Below are 20,714 nucleotides of genomic sequence, written 5' to 3' on the forward strand. Positions count from 1 at the left end.
AATCTTTGTTGGAAGCTGCCCAGAGTGGCTGGGGAAACCCAGCCAGATGAGCAGGGTACAAATAAATTATTATTATTATTATTATTATTATTATTATTATTATTATTATTATTATTTCCACGCTCATACAAACAAAGGAAAGCCATAATTTGACTGGGGGAAAGGCAGAAGAAGGAGAAAAAACCAACCAAGTGCCAATCAGGTTTTTTTTTTGGGGGGGGGGAGATTCATTTCCGGCCCTGTCAACCAATGACCCAAAATTGCTTAGTGAAGGCTCTAACCCAAGGGTGGGAGGGCAGGAAGCTCTCAAAGCAAAATGGTTGTGAGTTCCAGGGGAAGCAGCCTTATCTAGGCTTTCACTCCTCTCTGCAGCAAGGGCTCATATGACAGCTTTTTCCATGAGCCCATCACACAGAGAAGATACTGGGCAAAACCTTGCCCAGTATTTTGCTGCAATCTATGGGATACAGCGCTGCCGGGCAAAGGCACCCCGTGCTTATTGGGCATGGAACAGGGCTTATAAAATGGAATACATTTTGAAATGTGTACATTATGATAAAATACATAAATACATATACAATTGCATTTATGCTATTAGATACAAAGTTTATACAGGCTTTAAAAATAAAAAAAGTGAATGCAGAAATACGACAAAAAATATGAATGAATATCCATGAGAAGCACAAAAAAATAGTCCACTCTTATTTCTCATATACCTGTGGATTGCTCAATTTTTAATCAAATGGTTATGCAGTGCTTGATGAGGTGTTGGATCCACTGGAAATACATTGAGTTTGACATTGAAGGTGCTTACTTTTTGAAGGAAGAAATGGATTACATCACCACATGGCTTACAAGAACCACTCCCTTTTCTTTTCACTAGTTCTTGATTCAGGCCAGCAACAACAGATTATTTTTTTAAATGCCATACATGTTCCACCCATATGGCTGAATTTTTGAAAATATTTTTTACCCAACATTTGCCCCTAATATGAGATAGTCCACCCCAACTACTTCTGAAGTGTGTTATTCGATTGAAGCAAAAACAAGTCTGTGGCAAAAGAAAAGGAAAAGAAAAGAATCTTGTGGTAGCTTACAGACTAGCCAATTTATTATGACATGTACTTTTGTGGGCTAGAGTCTGCTTCATCACGGGAATATATAAACTGTCCTGGACTCATCATCTGAGGCCCTTCTTTGTGTGCCCTACTCCACATAAAATCTCGAGGGTGGCGACAAGAGAACGGGCCTTCTCTGTAGTGGCCCCCCTTTGTGAAATGCTCTTCCCAGGGAGGATTGCCTGGTGCCTTCATTATATATCTTCATTATATAATAGGAATCTATTATTTATTTAGTGGACGGTTTGAGGTTTATTTAGTGGATGGTCTGAGGTTTCTTTCATCGAATTTCTTTTTCAATTTGCAGTTGGTAAGATGGATAAAAATCTTGTTGAATTTGAGCCACAGTTGTGGGGCTGTTCCTTGCTATATTCATATCACAGTTCTTTACACTACTATTTCAACAGCCTGTGAGAGCATTTCGGTATGCTGCTTAGGGCAATGACTACTTCATTTAGCGGGCTGCTGTTTCCCGTGCCAAAAAAGAAGAAAGAAAACACCCATCTGCTTTTAGATGAGGGCCGATATGTACTGATAAGACGAAGAGACAGAGGCATTATGCTAGGCGATGGTGTGTGGAAAACGCAGGCTTACCCTGCGTCCTATTTTATAATAATAAATTGCTTTCAACTAACAATAGCTAATGTGTTAGAAACATGATTCTAAATGAAGTCATAATTAGTTTCTTTAAAAAGTAATAACAAAGCCCTGAAGGTATTCCAGGGATAACAGATGTGTAATGCTCTCAGAAATGAAGAAGCCTTTTGAGTAGGTCATTCAGACACAATGAATCTTCTGTAATTCTTGATTGAGGATAGTTAACACAGCAATCCAAGCGGGGGCAGGGCGTGGGGAGAGGTAGTTGTACTGCCAGGTTATATGTGAGGGCAGACCAGCACTGTTCTTTCCAGACTGTTTTATTTTTGGTTAAGGGGGTGAATGTCAGACTCTTATGTATAGGCCAGCTCACGACTGCTGTATGTTTCCACCTGTTTGGGGGACATCTCAGGAAATAGGCATGTCCCTGTTTTGGCTGTACCAACATCAGAGCTCCAACATTGCTAAAGCAGCAGAGAGGACTGCTCACCTTTTCCAGTGGGTGGCATTGTGGCTGGGCATCTGGGACCCAATAGTGCTCCAGTGCAGGGGCAGAGATCTACACCTCCATAGCATGTATCCCCGGCCGTGTCACCAGCGCTGGGTGGGGCCACGCCTTGCATGGTCCCATCGGCCAATCAGCACTGGTAATGGGCAAGGCTGCAGGAGATTTAACCATGGAACAGCCAGGGCGCTGTTACGGCTTGGTCTCTCTCACAAACGCGAGACCATAGCTGTCAAGTGTCCCTTATTTGAAGGGACAGTCCCTTATTCCAGCGCCATGTCCCGCTGCTGTCCCTTATTGATGGATGTCCCTTAAATGTCCCTAAATGATGTCCCTTAAATTTCAAAGGAAGCAGCTCCTCTCCCTCCCTCCCTGCCGGCCAACTGTGTTGCTTGGCTGCGTTGCTCACCCAATAAGAAGTCTAAGAATGACTGGGAGGTGGAGCTTGCATGCCTTGTGCTGATCAAATCATCTGCGTTGCCTGGAGACTCGCCTTTGCTCAGCGCTTCCCAGCAGAGAGGTGACGGTGGTTTTCCTTGAGGCTTCGTTTGGCTGCTGGCTGGGCTTTCTGCCTTTGGCTCAGAGGGGCTCAGAAGTTGAACATACCTGTGCTGAGTGCTCGGATCAGAATCAGATGGATACGTCATCAACGGCCCACTCACCCTTGCCGGCGAAAAGGTCTGTCTGGAGCGGGGGCACATGGTGGGGGAAAAGGAAAGGAGATCTCGTGGGGGGGGGCTTTTGAATTTGTTTTGGAGGCTCCTTTGATTGACGTATGGGGGAAAAGAAAGGAGCTGGTTGACTAACATGGTGGGTGACTGGCGATCTCGTGGTGAGAGGGGGAGGCTGTGTGTGTGGCTAGTTAATGCAAGCTGAGGGGTTTTTTGAATGCTGGACGCCATTTTGTTGCACGTGCTACTGCAAACTTTGCAGTGCAAAGCCAGGCTAGGGAGTCATCTTAAGTTGAGGCTGCATAGGCCTTGTGGTGCATGCGATTCAGATTCTATTCAGTTGAACCTCTGGTTACAAAGTTGGTTGGACAGTGTTCTCGAAGCTACCAGCATGAGTTTGACCAGACTGCAGGAGGACAGGAAGACTGGAGTGCCTGGAACAGGTGAGGCTGCAGGTCCCTTATTTTGGCTGCTGATTCCTTATTTTCAAGGCTGCTGGTCCCTTATTTTCAAATCTGTAAGTTGACAGCTATGCGCAAGACGACTCTGGCTGTTAATTATTTCAGATTTATTTCTAAAACAACAAACTAAGACGGAGCTCCTCTACTCATCGTCCTCTCCAGAAGATTGAGTTGTCTGGACTGAGCTCCTCCCCCTTCCCCAGCACGGAAGCCCCCACCTTCTCTTCCGGTATCTTTTCCGCGTCTCTGCCACTTTTGAAATCCTACAAGATTTAACAGAAAGTGTTTCCTGCATTCCAACGTCTTGCCCACTATCGGAGTTCTCACACATCCGTCTGTCCCTTTGGTCAGAGCTCAGATTACAGCTGCTCTCCCCTCCTCTCTGCTTTCTGCTGTTAACTGTCCTCTCCCTGTGTGTGCTTCTCCTCCTCCTGTCAGCATCTGAGCTTCGCTGGTGGGTGCCTTCCTCTCTTGCTCCTTTGCCGCACCTCCCTACCCACCCACCCTCTTTTTATGTGTTGTTCGTTTATGACCTTGCTATGGACAACTGTTGGCTGCCGTATTGTTGGGGTCGGTTAGGATTTTTTTCCACTTGGCAAATTGGCACCAGTGGTTTTCGCCTGTCTTGTAGCAATCATCACAACTTTGTAAGGTTAGGCATTGGGTAAGCCTTTGATAAAACAGCAGAGAGTGGCCTTGTAGGGTTGGAGATCCTGCTCAGAGGACCTCTCTCTCTGCACTGTCTGAAAGATGGACATGAAACATCCTTTGGATCCTGGGGTGACCTCCTAGGCAACCAAGGGATTGCAGCCCAAGTTTTGTGTTTCACAAGGCAAACACTGATGCCATGAAAAATTATGCTTCTTGGCAGCCATTAGAGCTACGTTAAACTGCCAAACAAACAAACAAACAAACAAACATACCATGTATTTTCCAGTGGCAGCTGTGTAAGTTTCAAAACATAAACCTGATAAACAATGTTGTCAATTTGGAACACGGTTATTCTTTGGATTTCACACTTCTATGAATTTTGTGGTGCAGTTCTTGGCTCAAAAATTGTATCCAAATGTGTATTTTAGAATACCTTATAAATGCGACTTTGTAAGGAAATATGTTTAATAATAGGTATTTTTTGAGAAAATAAGTAGATTCCTAAATACTATTTTTCAAGATTTTATAGAAGATAGGTTGATATCAGTAGACCAATAGATCAATCAAGGGAGCAATCATATATACAAATAACTGGCATAAAGCAAGCTGATATAAATTAAGCCAGTGTAAAGTTATACCAGATCCAAACTCAGTTCAGCAGTGGAGCAACGACTGCTGAGAAAGTCCTAAGCTTAGCAGAGGTAAAATAAGCCGTTAAAATAATGTTTGAGTTATATCAACCTTTTTGCCAGCTTACCTTACACTGGGCTGCCAGGTCATGTGATAGAGCTGAAGAGGCTTAGGAACCCATCTAAGTTCCTCCTCTGTGGCCTGGCCCCCACCACAACCCTCTTTCAGAGCTTACACTGACTTAATATCTGCCAAGCTACGCTCAGTCAGCTGGGTGAAGGGGGAGATACACTAGCATATCTTCAGTTGAGCTAAGGATGAGGAATTAAGCCAGCATAGTCCAGGTCAACTGGAGATCTGCTGGATCCTAACTTTGCTCACCCTGGGAGTTCTTCCTATAGGATTTCTCTCTAAACCAGGTGGGACAGAACAGACTTATGAACGAGCATACTGGAAATTGGCACAGACCAGAAAGAGACTGATTTGTCCATCTGTACTACTGATAATCTTTTTATCTTTGAGCCTTTCAGAAATCTATTGAGGCATCAAGTCCAACCATTCCCTAACCCTTCCCAGCTAAGCAGCTTGTAGCTAAACATGTTTCTAATGCACTGGAGGCATCATTTAGGGGAGAGAAAGGGGAACAGCAAAAGTATGAGCTGCAGAGTCTTAAAACGTTTCCTGTGCTTTGACTGCAAAGAAAAGAAGGTAGCCTGCCATTTCATCCTCTCATTCCAAGTATCATGAAAAGCTAGCACTTCAGGAGATCTTTGAGTTGGAAGCAATGGCAGTGCTGGTAGCGATGATCAGGTTTCTCTAGGAACTGCTTCTATGCAGGTGATTTGAATAGCAGCACAGAAGATTTGATTATCTAATCTGTCTGTAAATGTACAGATATACGATCATTTATATCCTGTAATATCAGGGTGTTTTACAGCAATGAAACATCATTAAACAAACAAACAAAACAAAAACAAACAAACAAAAACCTTACAAAGATGTACAAGTAGCACAAAGATGGTATTGCTTCTAGGGATAGATGAACTCTCATTGGCTTTCTTTGACATTGCATATGACATTTATTCCAATCAATCAATCAATCAATCAATCAATCAGAAAACAATGCTTCTTTTCTGAACTCTTGCTGTGAGACTCCTGTTTATGTCATTGGGAGGGCAATGGAGTATAAAACACATGCCCCAAATCTGCCCCTTTCCTCTCTCAAAACTTAACCAGGACGGACAGCAATAGAAAGGACTTTGTGTGAGTCCTCCATTCTTTTTGCTCTCCCTGGACCCTAAAATGATGCAAAGGCAACATCCCTGGCAGCAGGGAGCCAGGGAAATGTAGTTCTTCTGGACACCTGAACCCCTACTGTGGACATCAGGTGACCACATCAGGTGACCTGGAAACCACACTTCTCAGGCCTTCTTGTGCCACAGATACAGCTGGGACGTGAAGTATCTGGAAGGTGGAAGACAAAATATTGCTTTGTTCTCATTGCTGATTATAATTTTGGCTTTTTAACTGTTGAGGAGACACCACTAGTCTGAGAAGCAGTATGCTGTGTCTGGTTCTGTGCTTGGTTAAGCTCTGAATTTATGCTCCCTTCTCATGGCTATCCTTCTTCTTCACAAATTATGTGGTAATGGTAGCTAACAGTAACAATGATCAATAGGCCAGATCATTTTCAAGCTCCATGATTGCCTCAGGCTCTGAAACACTGCAGTTAGCCATTTCATAAAAAGGAAGTAGTCTCCCTTAAGTCATTATTAAATGATGAATTATTAATCTTTGTTATTCAGGCATTGATCTTAAGTATACATGGTACATGCTCATCTACTTTGGCAGCAAGTAGTCTTAGTGGTGGGGGAATTCTGATGGATTCATGATGTATGCATATAGCTAGGTCTTTCTTCCCTTTGCAGTTCCCCTTTCCAACCTCTGTTATTGTGTGTCAGTATGATTAGATGCAATTTGCACCAAAACATACCATTGCAAGAAAGAATAAAGAGCTCGAGAGGAAAACGGCATAGACTAATCTTGTGCAGCTTTACAAATCAAATGACCTTCAGATCACTCCATTAGTGATGGAATGATCATAAAATTAAAAGGTGTCTACATTTAAGGAAAACGTATCCCTAACTTTAAAGAAATTATTCTTTATGATTTGGTTTAATGCCCTTTTTTAATGATGCAAGTAAAATAGCTAACAATGGGCTGCAGGTTCTCCCTTTGTTCACTGGAGAAAAAGGTTTAGAGGTGAAATGTTGGTTTACATGAAAATGCCTACAGCGACACTGCTGAAACCTTTGCTGTGATCATTTGCAATCAAACTTGGTTAGCTATAATTGGCTTATGAGCATGCTGCTTTCACCCTGAAGTGGAGGTGAATTTGCCACACCTAAACTGCCCTGGGAAGAATACTCATATAATGTTGAATTATATTGGAAACAGGGGAGGAAACAATTTAGGTAGCAATCCTACAGGAAGATGCATTGGGATACTGTGGATTTCCAGCTCAGCTGGCTGACTCCTGGTTTAGTACACAACAAAGGAATACAGAGAATAGAACCTCATCAAACACAAATCTGTATGCAAGATAGAAGTATGTTGTGCACAGTTTACTAGGAGCTCAGAGCCTATGTGAGACAGGTAATGATCCTATTATGAGCACTAAATCACCTGTTTACCATTGTATTACTATACCTGGACTGACCTGAAGAAGGGACACAAAACTGAGACTTATCCAGTTGTCTCATCATAAGTCCTATCTACATGATTTACTACAAGATTCAGCAAAGAGGATTGACACTCTGGTTTTCATTACACCACAATTGAACTTTTGAACTCTTGAACTTGGTGCATTGCACAGCAAAGTATAAGACTGTATAGTTCTTTTTTAAGATCCTTGAGACTATATGTATATGCCTGGAATTTGTATTATTTTGAGTCACAATACGTATTCCATTGAGAGATTTAGTGCACATGATTCCTGGTTTAGCCAGATTCAGCCAGTGTTAAGTTCCCAAAGCTAGCTCAGGTGAAGATATATCATTCAGCCTGGACACTGAGATCCAGTTCCGAGCGCCTTCTGGTGGTTCCCTCGCTGCAAGAAGTGACGTTACAGGGAACCTGGCAGAGGGCCTTCTCGGTAGTGGCACCCACCATGTGGAACGCCCTCCTCTTTAGAGGACATCTGAAGGCATCCTTGTATTGGGAAGTTTTAAATGTTTAATGTTTTATTATGTTTTTGTATATGCAGGAAGCCACCCAGAGTGGCTGGGGCAACCCAGTCAGATGGGCAGAGTACAAATAATGAAATCATCATCATCATCATGCTGGCATAACTCAGTCATCTGGGGCTTAGCACTCAGTCAAAATGGGGACTTCCAGGGTGTGGCATGTCAGGACTAAAGAGGGAAGACTTAGGCTGTATGTTAATTCCATTCATTTTGGTCACTTGACCCAGCAATCTGGGAGAGAGCTGTTGGAAATGTTTTCCCTGTGCCATGCTTAGCCAGAGCAGCAGTCTCTCTTACAAACAAGGTTTGGATCTGGGTTAACTTTATGCCAGCTTAATTTACACCAGCTTGCTTCTTCTGGTGGTTCCCTTATTGCGAGAAGTGACGTTACAGGGAACCAGACAGACGGCCTTCTCGGTAGTGGCAGCCACCCTGTGGAACACCCTCCCTTCAGATGTGAAGGGTATAAGCAGCTATCCTATCTTTAAAAGACATCTGAAGGCAGCCCTGTTTAGGGAAGTTTTTAATATTTAATGCTGTACTGTTTTTAACACTTGATTGGAAGCCGCCCAGAGTGGCTGGGGAAACTCAGCCAAATGGGCGGGGTATAAATAATAAATTATTATTATTATTATTATTATTATTATTATTATTATTATTATTATTGCCAACTACTTTTGTATAGGATTTCTCCCTTAATTATGTTTCTCAGTGATTGATGAGATCCATCCCTCCTCCTGCCCAGGAGGTTATTCTTTGCACTGGTGCATTCAACACATCACTTTGCTTGTGATAAAGAATGCTGCCTCATGAAGGTGTTAATGAGGTGTGTCATATCTAAAAATATAAAGCTAATGAAAATATTCCCACATACATAATAACTCTTTTCCTACCAAATCTTTTCAATACACTTATGCAGCCGCCCACACAAAGTTGTAGTCATTTTATTTACCATGGCAACGTGATACACTGCTATAGAGCAGTGGTTCCCAAATGCAGCTACTCGAAAGTACGCTTGAAATATTCAAGCCCTCATTGGACAAAGACTCTAAAGCAATACATCTCATATTACATATTCACTTCATATTTTTAGAGGGCAATCCTATGAGAACATCCACCAGGATGAGCCGTTTAGGATGCAGCATTTTCCTAGCCAGTGTGGTGTAGTGGTTAAGAGCGGTAGTCTCGTAATCTGGGGAACCGGGTTCGATTCCCCGCTCCTCCACATGCGGCTACTGGGTGACCTTGGGCCAGTCACACTTCTTTGAAGTCTCTCAGCCCCACTCACCTCACCGAGTGTTTGTTGTGGGGGAGGAAGCGAAAGGAGAATGCTAGCCACTTTGAGTTTCCTTAGGGTAGTGATAAAACGGGATATCAAATCCAAAGTCCTCTTCTTCGGCTTCTAGCTCATCTGCCTGATTTCCAGCTCAGCTGGCCTCAGATAGCATTAAGCTCCCAACCTCAGTTCAGCCAAAGATATGCTGGCTTAACTTCCTCAACCCAGCTTAACTGAGGCTCAGCCACCACTGGCAATTTTTTGACCCTGCCTTTTACCCAAGTGAGCCTGAAATGTTCTCAGTTATGCTAATATTTGGGGGGAATCTCTACATCACTGTGTGTGTTGTGGTTTTCAGTCATTGCAGGTAAATAATAAATTTGTAATGTTTTGACCATTCTTAATTCCCTGTTTTGAAATGAAACATTTTGTGGGGTTAGATAGATTCTCATGTTGACTGACATAATTTCAGAGACTATCCATTTGGCCTGTGCTATTTCTGGACACTGCAATCCAAGCCCTCGGCTGAGGAGCTTCTGGGCTTAACAGAGTGGTCGGGCTACCTGCAGTTACCAAGAATGGAGGGCTGAAAGAGCAAGGTGTGGGGATCTTCATGACAGAGCAAATCTAAAGTTCCTGCTGCCATGCTTGCACTCCGCTGATCTCCCTGTGCCACATTGCCCTGCTCTCAGCATTGATACTCATCATTTGGAAGCCAGGCATGCAAGCCCATACTAACTTTGCCTCCCTGCCATGGGTGAGGCCAGAAAAGGCACTGAGTAAGATCAGGGGCAATATAGTTAAGGCTATGGTTTTCCCAGTAGTGATGTATGGAAGTGAGAGCTGGACCATAAAGAAGGCTATTTGCCGAAGAATTGATGCTTTTGAATGGTGCTGGAGGAGACTCTTGAGAGTCCCATGGACTGCAAGAAGATCAAACCTATCCATTCTTAAGGAAATCAGTCCTGAGTGCTCAGTGGAAGGACAGATCCTGAAGCTGAGACTCCAATACTTCGGTCACCTCATGAGAAGAGAAGATTCCCTGGAAAAGACCCTGAAGCTGGGAAAGATGGAGGGCACCAGGAGAAGAGGACGACAGAGGGTGAAATGGTTGGATAGTGTTCTCGAAGCTACCAGCATGAGTTTGACCAAACTGCAGGAGGCAGTGGAAGACAGGAGTGCCTGGCGTGCTCTGATCCATGGGGTCACAAAGAGTCAGACACGACTAAACAACAACAAGATCAGGGGCACTTCACACTCTGTCTCTCCCAGGCCCTTCCCTCCTCTGCTACTCCTATGATTATTGGGCTATTATGCTTTCTCCTAAGCTTAATAGAGGTAAGAGGGTGGGTTCCATCAGCATTGTGGAAAGGGGCGGGAAAGTGTAAACTGTCCCTCTCTCTTAAGTCTCCTTTGTGCTGCTCAGCTGACTGGAACAGTTAAGAGTGGTTAAAAGGGAACTGGATTGCAAAAAGGGGGTTCATTTAAAAGAAGTGAAGGATATAAATTTAATTTAATATATTAGTTAATGTTCAATTACTTAATATGCCCCCCATACCTCCTTCCTTCCTTCCTTCCTTCCTTCCTTCCTTCCTTTCTGGGAGGATATGTTTTGGGCCATGTAAACTGAGGAATTAGGACAAAAGCATTCTGAGAAGAGATGATTGCACACTTCTCAACAAGAAATAGAAAAAGGGGTGTGTTTCTTCAATACATCTACCACTTTTTTCCTCCTGCAGTTGTTGTGGGTTTTTTTTTTTTTTTTTGAAATCTTTATCTAAACTTGTGACTTTGAAGTATTTATAATTTCAAATAGATTTATTTTTAAAAGAGAATAAAAAAATGCAAGGATGAAACGCAGTTGTTCGACAGTGTCATTATACAGAATAAATAAGACTGATTCTGAGCTTTAAAAATAAAATAAAAATTATAATAATCTGGGCAGGAGCTAGTCAAATTTGAACACTTGAAAGTGTTATTGATTTCAATGGAACAAATTTAACCAAGTGCTTTCCTACTGAATCAATGGGACTTCAGAGCAGTTGGCTGAGACATATTATATTCTTTGTATTTCCTAAAGAGTACAAAATCATTCTTCTTGATGATATCTTATTATTATTTCTTTGGAATGGACGAGTTCAGCAATCATACAGGTGCACAAGGTAAAATAATAGCAGTGTATCCTTCAATTGCAGTCCTTTTTTCCTGTCCTACATATACAATTATATGTTGTTGTTGTACTGTACTGTATTGTATTCTATAATAATGATATCTGTTAAATAACACTTCATCCTTGAAGTAATGGATTGCATCAATCAACCATAGCTACACAGCCAAATACTATAAAATCACTCACATTTACTTGAAAGTAATATCCATTGGGGCAACCAAAATAGTAAGAATCAGACAGAAAAAAACAGAAATACTTGGCTTTATCAGCACTCAGATATTTGCCTATAGGTGTTTCATGACCCTGAGCCAAAAACATTTAAGACCGAGCTCTCCAACTGCAGCAGCTAAGAGGAGGAGTCAAGCACACTCACCAGTCCTTCCCAGATAGGTTTAGCCACCTTTGATCCTGTATTCCATCCATTAAAATCCAGAGAAATAACACTGACATTTGACAGAGTGATCAGGAAATCTCCTGGGGCATGTTTCTCAACCAGATCACTGCAACAGCCTTTACCTCTGAGAGACAGCTTGGTAACTGCCAAACAAGTTGCAAGTCCTTCAATATAGCTAGATTCAGTACGCAGGGATAGAGCTTCCAGAAGGACTCTTCTGGCTAGGCTATCAAACCTTAGCAACTGTGAGTTGGTGCAAAGGCAACTGGTATTTTAACTTAGTTCCAGGATTGCTAAAAAGGAACACGGGTGGCGCTGTGGTCCAAACCACTGAGCCTTGGGCTTGCCGATCAAAAGGTCAGCGGTTTGAATCCCCGTAATGGGGTGAGCTCCCGTTGCTCAGTCCAAGCTCCTGCCAACCTAGCAGTTCAAAAGCATGCCAAAAGTGCAAGTAGATTAATAGGTACCACTCTGGTGGGAAGGTAAATGGAATTTCCATGTGCTGCTCTGGTGTCAGTGTTCCGTTGCGCCAGAAGTGGCTTAGTCATGCTGACCACATGACCTGGAAAAACTGTCTGCGGAGTGGACAAATGCCGGCTCCCTCGGCCTGTAAAGTGAGATGAGCACCGCAACCCCAGAGTCCTTCATGACTGGACTTAACTGTCAGGGGTCCCTTTACCTTTACCAGGATTGCTAGCCATAGTCCCAAACATGTGCCAATGATTTCTTGACCAGTACCTTCAGTACTGTCCAGGGTCCTGAACCTCCCCTGCTCCATGTTAGCTTCTGCTAACTGCCATACTTCCCATCTGTACTACTACTTTAAACAGTCGTGACTTCCCTCAAAAAATACTGGGAGCTGTAGTTTGTTAAAGGTGCTAAGAGTTGTTAGGGGACTCCTATTCCCCTGACACAGCTGCAATTCTCAGAGTTCCCCAGGAAGAGGGAATGACTTTAAAGCAGGCATGGCCAAACTTGGCCCTCCAGATGTCTTGGGACTACAACTCCCATCATCCCTAGCTAACAGGACCAGTAGTAAGGGATGATGGGAATTGTAGTCCCAAAACATCTGCAGGGCCAAGTTTGGCCATGCCTGCTTTAAACCATTCTGGCAAGTGTAGCTCTTTAAGGGGAATGGGGCCTCTAAACAACTCCTTTATCAAACCACAGGTCCCAGGATTATTTGGAGGAAATCACTGTTCAAAGTGGTTTGATACTGTATTAAAGTGCAGATGGCGACCAAGACAGGATGGTATGTAGAAATAGGAAGAAAGCAGCTTCATTATTCTCACAGTAGCATTCTAGTTGGCATGTTTGTATCATATTTATGTAATTACATAATTCTTCCCCAAACAGATTGCAAATATTTATGCAAGAACACTTTTAATTTGATAATGACATCGCCTCAAAACCTCAAATGACTTACTCCAGAGGACATTCTCTGGAATCAACTCGGCAGGTAAGTATTTTAATTTTTTGCATCTTGCTCCAGACTACAATCATGCACTTACAGAGGACAAAGGCACTTAGCATATTGATTGCTTTTCCTTCCTTCCAATAACAGTAAAACTTACCAGCCTCTTTTAGAACACTTCTAGGAGTTTTGGAGTGAATCATTAAGCATATTTTATGTGAATGTCAAAAAGCATAAGAAGTATACAAAAGTAATAAAGAGAATAGCCCTGTACTATTGCAATCTGGGGATACCCTCTTTGGCGTAACGGGTCAGTTTGTCTGGCTGTTAACCAGAAGGTTGGTGGTTCAAGCCCACCCAGGAATGGCTGTGGGCAGGATTCCTGCATTGCAAGTATTTGGACTAGATGACTCTCAGGGTCCTCTACAACTCTATGTTTCTATTACGTGTTTATTTCCCCATTTAACATCTTGATTTGTCTCCCTTGGTTGTCTTTTATCATCTAACCTAATTTCCAAGCTCTGATAACGCTCTGACAAAAAGTGCAAATTACATCTTTGCACTTGTCATTTGGAAAGTATCATAGATTTGGATTCAGTTTCGTGGACAAATTCCACACCTTAAGAGCAGGTGAGAGAGAGAATGTTTGGTTGTTCTGCTTAGTGGTGTAACAATTGGGGTGGGTCAGCCCTCCTATAACGCTGCTGCAATTTTGATGTAATGTATGTTGTGTACTATAGTCATAGTGGAAATCAATGGCCTACTCTGAGTGCAACTTAGTTGAATATCACCCTGGCACAGCTGTTCATACACTGCATCCATGCCTAACTACTTATTTCCTAGTATGGCATGACTTAGGGAGCAATCCCACGGCAATATTTGCCTGGATGAGAAGGTGGGGATCCAGCAGATCTCCATATGAGCTGGGAGACTCCCACTGCAGCCAGGCTATGCTAGCTGAACTCTCTGAACATGTGTTAGGTTGTTCTGTTAGTGTGGGATCTTATGATATGACTATTTAATTTCAAAAATTGCCGGATGAGAATGGAATCTGGCAATATATTATAAAGGAAATGCGTAACAAATATAAAATATGAGGATTGTGGGAGGAGCTGGTGGAAGTCAAAAATTTGTAAATTGGTGAATATGGCTATGTTTGAATAATTTGTAAAAGAAAAATTTGTAAAAAATGTAATAATAAAAAAAGAGAATGGAATCTGGCCAAAAAATATACATATCAATATGCCCCCAGTTTACTATTTTTTAATGAAAAGGTAAAGAGGATTTACTGTGTGAAGGGAATACCTGAAGTGTGAGCAGACAGAAGCATTTATCTCTCTGTTGATGACCCTCATGAAACAGCATCAGGGTAATTTAATGCATTGATCTGTGTGATAAGTTATCCTGTGATGCAATATTGTTACAGTCCATTTTTATGAGCATGATTTATGTGAAAAACAATGAAACTTTCACTTACTCTTCTAACATTTGGAAGAAAAAGATCACATCCTATATTTCTTTTTAATGTTAATTCTCTGTTCTCCATATTTTATCCGTTGGTTATTTATTCAGTCTCTTGGTATAGATCCCCGCCCCCTGCATTTTTTTCCTATTTTTTGAAAATGTGTTTTTCTTAATAGCAAGTTTTGCCCAGATACACCTATGAGCAAAGGTCTATATTTTATGTCTCAGCATATATATTTTTTAAAAAATAATCATATAGTTTGGTGCTTCTGTATTAATCATAGCACTTATAGTAATGTTTAATGAGGAGAATGTCCATAAGAATCGAATTCCACTTGAAACGGAGAAGAAATTAGAATTGGAATCACTTAATTGGGTTGCTAAAAGTTTCATTGGAAATGTATACTTGATTTACATGGCATTTAGATTTAGGATTCTGACCTTGGGGTCCTCACCAACTCTACAATTCTATGGTTCTATAGTCAGAGGCCCCAATCAAGCTCAAGGTAGCCATCTGCTAAGGATGCACCAGATCTCTGGACCAGCTGTTGTTAAATCCTCAGCCTCATGAAAGAAAATAAAGATTATTACCGTTTGGAATTCCCCAGAGACCCTCTCCTCAAGGAGAGAGGGAAGAAACTACAAAAGAAACCAACAAGGGACAGGGAAGGGTGCAAGTATAAACAGGAACAAGAAAATCTGCAGAGGGGGCGTAGAAGAGACCTGAGAGCCTCGGACATTAGAACACCAGATTGATGGACTGGATGTAATGGTTAGAATGGACTGACATAACCCGAAACCAGGAAGAAGGGACGTTGGATTTAATTAGAAGAGAATTTCTTTTTATATATTTTCTTTTTGGAATTAGTGTGATATTAATGAAATACCAGAATATGTTGGAAAGGAATTAATTGGCTTTAGTAGAAAGGTTTGAAGGAGGTATGCATAAATGTGGTTTACATTTTGAAATTTTATGGTTCTTAAGGTAAGACAAGGTTAAAGAAATCAACAGTAAATTGAATAACAGAATATAGCAAAAGTTGGAAAGGATATGTTGAGTTAACGGGGGGGAGAGAGAGACACAGATTGTTAAGACAAATTATTTAAATAAAAATTGTGAAGTATGGGAAGAATTTGCTGAAATAATGAATTAAGATAGAATACAAAAAGGGAGGTGTGAGGAGGTCCAAGAAATAAGTAAATGAAAGGATGTAATTTGTATTTGTATTTTTTTTATTCTTTTTTCTGTTTTTTGTTGTTTTGTTGTTGTATTTTTGTTTTTTCTTGTATTTTTTTTCTCTTGTATTTCTCTTGTATTTTTCTCAGCTCAACCAAATACAGTGGTACCTCGGGTTAAGAACTTAATTCGTTCTGGAGGTCTGTTCTTAACCTGAAACTGTTCTTAACCTGAAGCACCACTTTAGCTAATGGGGCCTCCTGGTGCTGCCGCTGGAGCACGATTTCTGTTCTCATCCTGAAGCAAAGTTCTTAACCCAAGGTACTATTTCTGGGTTAGCGGAGTCTGTAACCTGAAGCGTCTGTAACCTGAGGTAACACTGTATATGTCATTGTAACTTGCTCATCCCTGCTTAGCTGAGGCTCAGTGTGCTGAGTCAAGATTGGGGCATTCTGGAAGCATAGTGAGACCAGTGTCAGGGTGGGGTGGGACTTAGGTTGGATTCAAAGCCCATTCAGCTTGGTCATGTGACCTAGCAAGCCAACATAATACTGGCTTGTTTTCCCTCTGCCAGGCTTTGTCAGAACAGCAGCAGCTGCCCCTCTGCTGAACAGAGTTTGAATCTGGTACAAATTTGCACTGGCTTAACTTACACTGACTTGCTTCATGCCAGCTTCTTGTGCCTAAGATTGCTCACACAGGATTGCTCACCCACACTTCCCCTTGTCTTGTGCCTAGAGAGCACTGACCCAAGAGGTTTTCCGCTTGTCCTGTGGTTTATAGACAAAGGTCAGAGCAATTTCCATTTGGTCCACCACTTTCCCCAGGGAAAACTCGCTGTTTACCACTGAATCAGAGCAAACAATCTGCAGGAATTTGCATTTCTTCTGATTCAGCAAGAGGACATGTGGACAGCCCACAGCTATGGTCATGAATTTCAATGTATCTGCTGGGATAGCTATGTTGGGAGTGGTCGTAGGTTCGAGCCCCACGTAGGGCAAAAGATTCCTGCATTGCAGGGGGTTGGTTTAGATGACCCTATTGGTCCCTTCCAACTCTGTAAATCTATGATTCTGCGCTTGAATGCAACCCCAGACCTTGAGTGTGGGAGCACCTTTGCTACGAAACTCCTTCATATTACATAACAGCAGTGCTTTTTTTCAAGGGGACCTCGCAGGAACTCAGAAATATAGCACTATATACCAGGCAAGTGCCACTCCTATTGTCTTTTCAGCATTGTTGAAGAACTTCTTTTTCCAAAAAGCCTTTTAAGCGGTGATCTTTAATTTAGCCTATATGTATATCTGGATCAGATTCAAAATTGTTTTTTAGATATGAGATTATTTTTGATTGTGCTTATATGTGGAATTGCTTTCTCATGTTTGGTGCATGAAATTGTACTTTGTTGTATTTTTTATCATGGATGTTTTTTCACAGTGAAATCACTTGAAGGTACGTGATAGGAAGCAATTTATGAATGGGACACACACACACACACACACACCCCAAGCAAGAATTGCTTGGCATTTGTCCAGGACTTACCAATTCAAGAAGCTACGATTCTCTAATTAGCCCTTTGTCCCTTCCATTTGTCACAATAATCAAAAAGGCAAGATAAGTCTTGGCAGCCTGCTGTGCTGACAAACAGCCGACTTGAATTCAAAAGGCTTGGTGAGGCTGCAGTGGCTTCCCAGCAGCCGTCATGGTGCATCAGAAAGTTGAAGCGGTAAGTGAAAATGATGTCTTGGGGAATGTTAAAGGGAAAGCCAGGAAGGGAGTAACAGGCTGCTTCTCGGTGAAAGAAGTGTTTTGTCCAGCATGCTAAAATGAGCTACTTGTTGGTGAGAAAGCATTGCTGGAACAAGGCCAGGCTTTTCAGGCTGCACAGTTTTCTGAACACCTCTGCTGATGCTGCATATATACTTTGGTGGTTCTGTGTGGTCATCTTGCACCATATTATTATGAAGAGAATTATTCATTTTATTATGAAGAGAGGATGACATTTTACGCATCTTATTATTGCACTCTGTTGGGTTGAAATAAACGACAGACGAATGACAAGTGTCATATGGGAGGCATCTCTCGAGCATGTCTCAGAGAGTCCCTTTTATTGAATATTACAGCATTGCCACATACGTGCTTGTTGCTGATTGGTTAAAACGAATACAATGCAAGGGTTGCATATAGGCATTAATTATCAATAGATTAAAGGTTGGGAAAGGGAACACAGAATTGGACAGGTATGAAAACCTCCTTATTAAACTATTACTAATGATTGATATAGCAAAACTTAAAAGAACATAACTGTCACATTCCGTAGATGTGGTTAACCATGCATTGAGAACAGGTCAGGATACAATGTTTCATGAACTCAATGTGAACTAAACATTCTAGGGTGGGTGAGGAAGGAACACTTCAGCTTAGAGCGGTTTGCCAAAGTCATGTGCAGAAGCAAAACTTCCCATCAGCACTCCTCCATGCTTTGTATAGTCTTTAGGCCTGATCTGTAGTGGTCAACTACTTCTTGCCTGTATAGTTATTTTATTTTTAAAAACCCAATATTTTAGACTAATTAATGGATGATATGACTATTGATAGCTATTCTCCATGACACTGACATGAAACGTCCACTTCCAGAGGCAGCCTACCCCCGAATGCCAGAATATGAGGGCATATAGCAGGAAAGAGCTGTTGCATGTATCTATCATACTTGGCTCTTGGGATTCCTGATGGGTTTGCTGATTTAAAATAGTTCCTATTTTTTCATGCTTTTTTTTTTCAGAGTTAAAACTTGTATTAGATCTCCTCTCTTCCTCCTGTAGTCATTCCCCAAACCTCCAATACAATACAAAGAAGTAGACTGTGATCTTTGGACAGCATTCCTGGTAGTTTCGTTACTGCAAAAATCTCATGACATTCAAGAGATTGTTGAAGAATAGAATGCCATAAAGCTCAGAAACAAACAGTAGTGTGGCAATGCAAGGTATACCCACTATTTATAGATAACAGTGGCTTGGCTCTATTTGGTCATCACTGGTTTATAGGAAGTGAATCAGGTTCACTACCCTTATTTACTATTAAACATTTTGTGTTTAATAGTAGTTTAATTTGGCAGTCGCTGACATGATTCCCGAGAGATGGGAGAAATTGCTTTCCCTTGATTTTTGCTCTTCCCCTTATATTAGTTATAGCACAATGCAATGCACATTTCATTCTCAAGCAGGCAGGCATGAGATCATAGCCTTAGATTGTGAGTCCATTTTGGAATAAAAACCTATCTGTGACTTTGCAAATCCACATGGTGGACTTTCACATCATTACTGATTGTTGAAGAGGGAAAAACACTAGTGTTTGAGTATACCCACTGTGATCAATGGACTTAAATCCAGTGGTTTGAATTGGCCTTGTTGTTGTTTAGTCGTTTAGTCATGTCCGACTCTTCGTGACCCCATGGACCAGAGCTATAACTAAAGTGGCCTATAATATTTATCAGGCTTTTTAACAGTGATGACTGTTTTTGGATCCTGTTACGTTCTGCTATGTGGCTGTTACTGAACTGTGGCACATTTCATAGTAGTTTCTGCTACTGATTCTTTAATAGGCTCAATGGACTCTCAGTTCTGAATGTTCAGAGTGTTATATTTTAAAAGCAGGACCTGCTTTTAAAATTTCAGGCTTGTATTTAATGTAGCACTATGCAAGCAATCTACTTACATAAGGATTTCTGCTTTTGCAACAAAATGTGTTCCTCCTCTTCTCCCCCTGTGCACCCTCTAGATCTGTTCTAGAAGTCCCCACCCTCCAGAGAAAATTGTGAGGAGGGTATGGTATAGAGGAGGATGAGGCGAAAGTCCCATTGCACAAGCAGAAAGACTTGCATTGATGTGACATGGTAGATTAATATTGCCCTGTGCCACTCCATTCCATTCCCTCCCTCTAGTTTCCCTTCCCCATCCCCACCAATCAGCCGGCCTTCTGTAGCTACTGAGCAGACTCAATCTCCATTGTACTAGCCTCCCTCACCATTTATTGAAGGTCATTTCTGTTGGTTCAAAGAAAAAATGGGTATATAGAAACAAGATCCAAGTTTGGGGCAAGAACTATTTGGCGTGAGAACCCCAGCAGAGATTTCAAATCACAAAATATGCAGGAAACTAAAAGCATGAAAATATAGACTGCTGTAAATTTAAAAACTGCCCTTCTAAGTTCCCTCTAAAGTTACCCAATTCCCCTAGCATAAAAAGACCACACATTTAGTAAGTTAAAAATTGTTTACTTACAAACATTCCAAAGGTCAGATTCATGTGCTTTTCCATACAACATTTTGAAAAAGTTGCACAGGCAGTAAAACTTTGCTTAGTTACAGTGGTGAAAGTTCTTAAATTATTGGTAGAGGAACTCAAGAATGGCTTGTGAGAACCATGCAGCTAAACTGGAGCAACCAGCTTAACCTCTTCACATGCTGAAGACTGGGGGAAAACACTAGGCTTAGTTACCCATTTCCTCCCAAGTTAAGGTAAGTGGACATAGCTAAGCCTGACAGGACAGCTTCCTCTATTATATTTACACCTCTGTGCTTTAATTAGACTTAGACATGTTGGTCATATGTGGCTGGTTATCCCGTGATTTCCCCTAGAGATCATTTTCCTTCCCATGCCTGTTGATAACTCCATCTTGTGAGTGGATAGTTCTGTGTTGGCTACATTAAGACTGGCATTCTCCCCTTGATGACTAGAATGTGTGATTGTTATTGTTTGTTTTAAGCTGCCTCAAAGTTTGCAAAGTGGCAGAATGTAGGTCTGTTAAATCTGCCATTCTGTATTGAAATCAGATGGTTGTGACTTACTCTGAATTGTGAGGATAAGATGGGCCAGGCATGAGAATAAGCAATGATCAGCTTGGGTCTTCTGTTCTTCAGTATATGTTTTATATTGTTGTACA

Source organism: Podarcis erhardii, assembly GCF_964252035.2.
Source record: "Podarcis erhardii genome assembly, chromosome: 4".
In the NCBI taxonomy this organism is placed as follows: Eukaryota; Metazoa; Chordata; class Lepidosauria; order Squamata; family Lacertidae; genus Podarcis; species Podarcis erhardii.